Source organism: Chiloscyllium plagiosum, chromosome 1 (assembly GCF_004010195.1).
Source record: "Chiloscyllium plagiosum isolate BGI_BamShark_2017 chromosome 1, ASM401019v2, whole genome shotgun sequence".
In the NCBI taxonomy this organism is placed as follows: Eukaryota; Metazoa; Chordata; class Chondrichthyes; order Orectolobiformes; family Hemiscylliidae; genus Chiloscyllium; species Chiloscyllium plagiosum.
Genome location: NC_057710.1, coordinates 124,594,868 through 124,604,418, shown reverse-complemented (window position 1 = coordinate 124,604,418; position 9,551 = coordinate 124,594,868).

The following is a 9,551-nucleotide window of genomic DNA, read 5'->3' as shown; positions in this document are numbered from 1 at the left end:
AAAGGATTGGACACTCTGGCAGCAGGAAACATGTTTCCCCTGATGGGTGAGTGCCGAACCAGAGGTCGCAGCTTAAAAATACGAGGTAGATCATTTAGGACAGAGATGAGGAGAAACTTCTTCACCCAGAGAGTGGTGGCTGTGTGGAATGCTCTGCCCCAGAGGGCAGTGAGGCCCAATTTCTGGATTCATTTAAGAAAGAGTTGGATAGAGCTCTCAAAGATAGTGGAATCAAGGGTTATGGAGATAAGGCTGGAACAGGATACTGATTAGGAATGATCAGCCATGATCATGTTGAATGGTGGTGCAGGCTCGAAGGGCTGAATGGCCTACTCCTGCACCTATTGTCTATTGTCTAAATCTTCCATACCCAGCAATAACCCAGTAGATCTCTTCTGAGCCCTCTCCAGCTTGATAATATCCTTCCTTTAACTGGGCAATCAGAACTGGACACAGTATTCCAGAAGAGGCCTCACCAATATAACCTCATCATAATGTCCCAACTCCTGTACTCCTGTACTGTCAAAGGATTGAACAATGAAGGTAAGTGTGCCAAACACCTTTTTAACCATCCTGTCTATATTTGATGTTAACTTTAAAGAATTATCTACCTGCACCCCGAGGTCCCTCTGTTCTCCAACAATAACGAAGGTTCTATCATTAATTGTATGAAGCAGGCTTCACCCAGGAGTTGCCTCACAATACAAAACAAAACAAAACAAAACAGGTGAAGGCTTGTCTTCAATTTTCCAAACATTCACTTCCACCCTTGCTTCCACAAAGTAGTATCTAACCCCTATCTTAGCCCTGCACAGCATGACTGAGATGATAGAGTCAGCCGAGTGAAGAATCCATCCTTCTACTTCACGCTACTATACCAGGAATGGTGAACATAGTTAAAAATAACACACAGAGTGGGGTCAGCATTGTTTTAGCCTACACAAATGATTTCAGCCATGCTAATGAACCATGCGTTAAATTCATGTTGCATTTGTTTAAATCTTAGTTTTATTGCAATGTTGATGTAACTATTACACAAACTTTGTGATACCTTGAAAAACAATTTAATGGTTTCTAGATACTTCAAAAGATTGTTACAGAACCCAAGAAAATTAATTAACCCCATGAATCTATTTGCATGCTGCATCAAACATACATACTGCACTCCAGTCTTCAATGGTAATCATTATGACATTAATTTCCTATGATAAATGGAAAATTTAATATCAAAATGAAAACCTTTTTGAACAACAGCTTTACTACATTTATGAGGCTGAAAACCTATCACACACACTGCAGAGACAGGGCATGTTTTCAAAAGGAAATGTTCAAAATATATATTCAATAAAGATAAAATCTAACCATTCTTAACACCATAATTTGAAAAAGATTTACTGGAATTCTTTTGGCCTGTACGGTATTCCCTTAATAGCTAATAGAACATAGTAAATCCTGTTCATTTATAGCATAAGTTGGCTACTCTTGTAATGCATTGGCCAGTAATTTTGAGGATTAAAGGATGTTATATTAATACATTTTACCTTAATCAGAATTGTTAGTTTTCAAAGAACTGCTGTGCTTCATTTACAATGACAAGCAGCAATTCGAGCAAACCTCGCCTCTATCAAAATCAAGCTTTTGTTTGTGAATATAAACCTTGGTGAATGACTTGCTCTGAATAGCTACTATACAAGTCCACCCAGGAAGTACATTTCAGATTTGTGCCAATTCACAGATTATATCATATTATATAAACATAGACTAACTAGAGTATCTTCATTGCTCGACTGCTAATCTAATGATTGAATATAAAATAATGGCTATGTAGATAAATACTATGTATTTAATAATGACAAATAAATAATTGGGAACACAGATTCCATACGGAATATTCATTATGTGCTATATTTGCTTATAATCAACTGTTCGTTAGTTGAACATGATTATAACAGCTATTAGGAGAAAGTGAGGTCTGCAGATGCTGGAGATCAGAGCTGGAAATGTGTTGCTGGAAAAGCGCAGCAGGTCAGGCAGCATCCAGGGAACAGGAGAATCGACGTTTCGGGCATAAGCCCTTCTTCAGGAATGGGGAAAGTTTGTCCAGCAGGCTAAGATAAAAGGTAGGGAGGAAGGACTTGGGGGAGGGGCGTCGGAAATGTGATAGGTGGAAAGAGGTCAAGGCCAAGTCCCTCCTCCCTACCTTTTATCTTAGCCTGCTGGACAAACTTTCCCCATTCCTGAAGAAGGGCTTATGCCCGAAACGTCGATTCTCCTGTTCCCTGGATGCTGCCTGACCTGCTGCGCTTTTCCAGCAACACATTTCCAGCTATAACAGCTATTAATCTTTCAATAAGACTGTCGAGCATACACTGGCAATGAAATATATACAACTACCAACACCCATTAGCCCTCCCAAATAACATGCCACAAATTTCCCACTCTGGTTCTAATCAACTGATGCCTGCAAATAAAAATGAATTCAAATTGCCTGCAAGAATAACTCTGCAGTGTATATTAAGGTAACAAATACATTTCACAACAGTTCAGGATTTTTGTTTGTAGTTTGCACTACAGCAGGTAACTTCACCTTCAACCTGTATACACATTGGCAGTGAACACGGTCCCATAATACCAAAGCATTTAGTCTGTAATCTAATTTTCATAAGCGTTTTTTCAAGAAGATTTATAGCTCAAGTTGAGGTTCAGGTTGTAAGTTTGCTCACTGAGCTGGCAGGTTTGTTCTCAGATATTTCATCACCATGTTAGATAGCATCATCAGTGAGTCTCCAGTGAAGCGCTGGTGTTCAGTCCCACTTTCTATTTATGTATCTTGGTCTGTTAAGGTGGGTGGTATTATTCCCAGTTCTTCTTCTAAGAGGTTGGTAAATAGGGTTCAAATCGATGGAGTTTCGGTTTGAATGCTGGGCCTCTAGGAATTCCCGTGCATGTTTCTGTTTAGCCTGTCCTAAGATGGATGTGTTGCCCCAGTCAAAGTCATGTCCTTTTTCAACTCCATGTAAGGATACCAGTGATAGTGGGTCATGTCTTTTGGTAGCTAGTTGGTGTTTGTGTATCTTGATGTCTAGTTTTTTGTCTGTCTGTCCAATGTAGTGTTTGTTACAGTCCTTGCATGGTGGTTTGTAAATTACATTTGTTTTGCTGGTTGTTGGTATAGGGTCCTTTAAGATCATCAGTAGCTGTTTCAGTGTTTTGGTAGGTTTGTGGGCTACCATGATGCAAAGCGGTCAGAATAATCTCGTAGTCATCTCTGAGATATCTTTGATGAATGTTAGTGTAGCTAGAGTTTCTGGGCATGTTGTATCCACTTGTTTGAGTTCATTGTTGAAGAATCAGCAGACTGTGTTTATCGGGTATCTGTTCTTCTTGAATACGCTGTATCGGTATTTTTCTTCTGCTACTTGTAGTTTCTGGGTGCTGCAGTGTGTTGTAGCCCATTTAAGTAATATCCAGATGCAGCTCCATTGTGAGGATTGGGATGATTGCTTTTGTAGTTAAGTATCTGGTCTGTGTGTGTTGCTTTCCTACAGGTGCTGGTTTGCCATTCTCCATCAACTGTTTATTCCACTGTAACATCTAGGATGGGGAATCTGTTGTTGTTCTCCTCCTCTTTTGTGAAATTTATGCCAGCAAGGATGTTGTTGATGAAGTTGTCAGTTTCTTCTAATTTGATCTGTTTTGTGATGACATAGCGGACCTAAAGTTTGGGTTGGATCTTGGGGAGGGCTGTTCATTCAGGTCTCTGCATTACTGCTTCTGCTAAAGAAGCCTGATATTGGTGATCCCATGAGTGTTCCATTGTTTTGTTTGTAGGTCTTGTCATTGAAGGTGAAGTGGGTAGTGAGGCACAGGTCTACCAGCTTGAGGATGTTGTCCTTGCTGATGGAGTTGGTGCTGTCTGGTGTTTGTGTCCTTGGTTCATCTAGAAGTAAGGTCAGTGTTTCTTTGGCCAGGCTGATGTTAATTGATGTTATGTCAAAGGAGACAATTATTTTGTCCTCTTCTACCTTGGTGTCTTTGATAATGTTCAGGAATTCTTGGGTAGAGTGGATAGAGTGGTATGAGTCCTCTACTAGGTATTTCAGTTTTCGTTGGAATTCCTTTGCTAGTCTGTATGTTAGTGTGCCAGGGAGTGAGACTATGGGTCTGAGGGGAGGCCCTTGTTTGTGTATCTTAGGTAATCCATAAAAGCTTTATTTAATAGATTTGAACAAAATAATTTAGAATGGTGCTCTTGGCTGCACTGAGGGATATGTTGATCAGGCTGGATATCTTTACCTGCCCATTGTATTTGTTTGACAGGTGAAGTAAACTTACTCAAACTCTTAGTTGTGTTACTGAAAAGTTACTCCTCACTCAGCATTATGATTGACATTGACTATCCTGTTTTACAAGACACAGGACTGAACATTTCAAATCAGTCCTGTGAAGTTTGTCACTTCTTCTGTGTTGACAAAGTTCGACATCACACAACAATAAGTTATAGTCCAACAGGTTTATTTGGAAGCACTAGCTTTTGGAACGCTGCTCTTCATCTAGTTACCTGATGAAGACACAGCACTCTGAAAGCTAGTGCTTCCAAATAAACCTGTTGGACTATAACCTGGTGTTGTGCGATTTTTAACTTTGTCCACCTCAGTCCAACACCGGCACTCCAAATCTTGACAAAGTTAAACAACTCTTCTACACCAACCTAAGTGATCTTACTTGATTTATTGTTCTGTCTGGATTCCACCAGGAGTCCTGGAAGCCCACTGAAGTCTTCAATGCACTGCCTCTTGACTAGTTCGCCAATAACAGTTTGTGCCTGGACCAGTGTTTGGAATATTGTTCACTTCTGGCCCAGATAATCTCTAGAATATTACTGATCTCCTCCAACTTGAGAAGTCAAGGCAGGTATACAGAGTCAAAGGTGAAGTTAGTTGATTGCAAACAATGGACATGTTTTCAACATGAGTTGCATTGTAGTTTAATCTGTAAAATTCTTATGCATCTGACAATTATTTCACATGTGAGATTTGGTTAGCTCAGCTGCCTGGACAGCTGAATTGTGATTCAGAGTTATGCCAAAGGCATAGGTACAATTTGTACATTCGCTGAGGTTACCATGAAAGACTCTCCTCAACCTTTCCCCTTGCATGAGGTGCGATGACCTTCAAGTTGCGCCAACACCAGTCATCTCTCTTTAATGAAAGAGCACCCCTATAGCCTTTAGCAACTTTACCCTCACCTTTATTTCTCCTGTATAATGCAATGTTATCCCTATAGGCCAAAACAGCTGCTTTTTCTGATAGGACAGTAACACTTGCAACATTATCTAGCATAGTATCAATGCAATTCCCACTGAATATATATGTTCTGTCTATTCTGGCTTGTCTTGCTTTGCTAGTTCTTCTACAACCACCTCAGATATCTTTATGTATCTAACCAAATGCAGTTTTCTTTTCTAAAAGCTGTAGGTGTTCTATTATGTATGGCTACCAATACTTCTGCTGTTCTGAAACTGTGTGTCTTAGATCTGCATATCTTCCAGAAATGACTTAAATATTTGCAAATCTAGTATTCCTTACTGATGGCTTGACATTTCCGTGTCCGGGAGAGAGTGAGGTCTGCAGATGCTGGAGATCAGAGTTGAGAGTGTGTTGCTGGAAAAGCACAGCAGATCAGGCAGCATCTGAGGAGCAGGAAAATCGACATTAGTAATGAAGGGTTCCGGCTTGAAACATCCATTTTCCCACATTTTCTATGTTTGTAAGATCTTATTGTTCCACAGCGCTGACACTGATCATCTGGTGTTTGACATGTCATGTGCCTCTTTAGAGTGCCGTTACCTTGTAAAGTTAATAGACTGTTGCTGCCTTCACGTAGTGTTGGCCTTTTTGAGAAGACAACCCAGGGCAGAACTCACAGTTAATGGTAGGGCCCTGGGAAGTGTTATTGAACAGAAAGACCTAGGGGTGCAGGTATATTGTTCCTTGAAAGTAGTGTCACAGGTAGACAGGGTGGTAAAGAACCTTTGACACACTTGCTTTCATTAGTCAGAGAACTGAGTACAGGAGTAGGGACATCACATGACAGCTGAACGAGACATTGGTAAGATCACATTTCGAGTACAGCATACAATTTTGGTCGCTCTTTTACAGGAAGAATGTTGTTCAACTTAAGATGGTGCAGAAAAGATTTACAAAGATGTTACTTAGACCAGAAGGTTTGAGTTATAAGGAGAGGCCAGTTAGGCTGGGAGGTTTTTTTTCTGGAGCATAGGAGGCTGCGGCGTGACCTTACAGGGAATTATAAAATCATTAGGGGCACAGATAAGGTGACTAGCCAAGGTCTTTTTCCCAGGGTAGTGGAGCCCAAAAATAGAGGGTATAGATTTAAGCTGAGCGGGAAAAATTTTAAAGGAACCTGAGAGGCAATGTTTTCACACAGAGGATGGTGTGTATATGGAATAAGCTACCAAAAGAAGTGATAAACACAGATCCAATTACAAAGTTTAAAAGACATTTGGAAAGGCACATGGATGGTAAAAGTTTAAAGGGATATAGGCCAAAATTAGATAAGTAGGACTAGCTTATTTTAGGAAACCTGGTCAGCATGGGCGAGTTGGGCTAAAGGACCTGTTTCTGTGCTATATGACTCTAAAACTCTCTGCCCCTCTTCGGATCTGTCTACGGGTCTTTTTGGTTTCTGCTTCCCAGCATGATTTGAAAAGCTTTCTTTCAAGTTAAACTTCTTTGAAACGTAAGAAATCTGACCAGGTTTCATCAAATTTCCAACAGCAATTCCATGTCTTAGGAATTCTGATTTCAATACTCCATATTTATAGTTTTCCACTAATCTGTAGAGTCATTAATGAAATTGTCTATGGGTTCTCCTAGAAGCTGTAATGTTTTGCTCAATCTTGCTGATTCAAGAATTTTATTTGATCTTAAATTGATTTAATTATCAACAGCTTTTCGGTTATTTTCAAAAGTGTCTGTGCTGTTTTTGATGCTTTGTCTGTTAATAACATATACAATCAGACCCACTGTATGTAATAGTGTATTAACATACTCAGCTTCAGCCTTAGTATTTAACTTCAGACCATGCTGTATTTTAAGAATTATCACGTACATTAAATTCAGTGTTGTGCTCTATATATTCCTTCCCTGACAAGCATTATGTATGTTTCGATCGCTACTCAATAGCTTATATTTTTATATTCACCAATGCTATTATAAATTGAATGACTCTAGAGCTTTCTAGACTCTGCACAATATGTTTTGTCAACCTTTAAGTTTATATTCCTTCAAAACTGTTCCAAATTCTTCAATAAAACTTCAAATTATATTCCCTATTATTTTATAATAACTACTGCGTTCAAGATTTTTACCCCTGTTTCTTTCTAATACTATATTTCTGCACTGCTTACTTGGTTTTCCTGCCTATCTTAACCATCAAATTTGGTGACTGCATACTTCTAGAATTTTCTCACCTTCTGCAGCCAAGATGAAGCATTCCCATTTCTTCATGGGGAAAATGGTAATTTTCTCACCTTGCACAAAAACAGCAAAGCACCTACTTTTCTCGACTACTCTTTTTCCTCGAACATTTCCATTAAATTTCTTTAAATTCGCTTATTGCCAGTTTAAATAAATTCTGAGACCTTCCCAATTCTGTAGCCCCAAAATTTCTTTTCTGGCACTTTCACTGTTCCTTGTAACTACATCTCATGGATCGTAATATCAGTGGCAGTAATGCTTGTTATGAGAGGCAAGAATATTTCATTACAATCCTTTGCTTTCCCTTTCTGGTCTTCAGACAATTTTTAGAAAATTATTCCATTTTTGTTTAGGGACCTTGAACATTATCTCCCGAAGTCTTCCAGTTTGCATTTCATAGCCTATCTCTTAAAGACCTACTGAATTCTTCAGATTTAGTCAGCCTTTCTCTCTACTCCTAACCTGTACTCTTAGTTCAGTACTTCATACCATCTTCTGAATGAAATTTTTGCCTTTGACATGCTGAGCTAACTATTTTGATGCTTCCGTAGCTCCTTCCATCTCTTTTTGCTCATAAATTGCATTTTAAATGTTTACTACTTCTTAAAGCAGTAATGCTCATCAATTGGTAAGCTCACTTGCTGGAATTGTTTTCTTCTGGATATCTCCACCTTGCAGAGGGGGTCAGATCCACTCCAATGCAAACATGTATTTCCCAGATTAGCAGAGTTAGCATCTTGTGATATTTGATAACAGTTGTTTTTGATGGTTCACTTCCACCATTCCTCCTTTGTCTTTACTTAATATTGGGCTTATCTAGTGAGTGCTGGTGGAGGATACCCCAGAGAGTATTTATAGAAGAGGCATGATTTCATATGTGATAGCAATAATTACAACTTTAGTACTAGTCTGACATAATAATAGGATTTTAAAGAGTTATTATAGATGCATCTGCTTTCTCCTAAAGCTAATTTAGAACTGTCTCCACCACAGACATCAGTAGGATAGGTGGAGCCTATGTACTGTGAACACTAAGCTCTTTAGAATTATTACCTTATACAATGTAAACCTGTCATTTCTTTTCAAAAAAACTTATCCACACACTAAGCCCCTCATGTCTTTTTTAAATCCTTCTCTCACCTTAAAAATATGCCGTCTAATCTTGAAATACCCAACTCTCATGAAAAAAACGCCTGCCATTCACCCCTCATGATTTTATAAACCTCTAGAAGGCCACCTCTCAACTGTTACTCTCCAGTGAAAAATGCCCCAGCCTATCCAGCCTCTCCTTATAACTCAAACTCTCCATTCCAGGCAACATCCTGGAAAATCTCTCCTAAACCCTCTCCAGCTTAATAATATCCTACCTATAGAAGGAGACCAGAACTGGACACAGTACTCCAGAACAGGCCTCGCCAATGGCCTGTACAACTGCAACATAATGTCCCAACTCCTGTACTCAAAAGGTCTGAGCAATGAAGGCAAGCATGTTAAATGTCTTCTTAACCACCCTATGTGATTCACAGAATTATGTACCTGAACCCTGAGGTCTCTCTGTTCTATAACACTGCCAAAGCTTTACTTTTAATTGTATAAGTCTTATCTTTGTTTGTTTTACTAAAATGCAATACCTTGCATTTATACAAATTTAAGTCTACTTGCTACTCTTCAGTCCATTGACCCAATTGATCAAGATCTCTTTGTAATCTTCAAAGTCCTTCTTCACTGTCCACTATACCACCAATCTTGGCGTCATCCGCAAACCTACAAATCATGCCTTCTATGTTCTCATCTAAATCAATTATATAAGCGACAAACAAAAGTGGATCCCTGTAGAACACAGCTGGTCACACCGAAAAACAATGCTCCATTATCATTCTCTCTCTCCTGCCTTCAAGCCAATGTTATAACCAATTGGCAAGCTCACCCTGAATCCCAGCGATCTAACTTTACTAATTAGTGGAACCTTGTCAAATGCTTTATTAAGTCCAAGTAAACAATATCTACTGCTCTTCCCTCATCAATTTCCTTGGTTACTTCCTCAAAAAA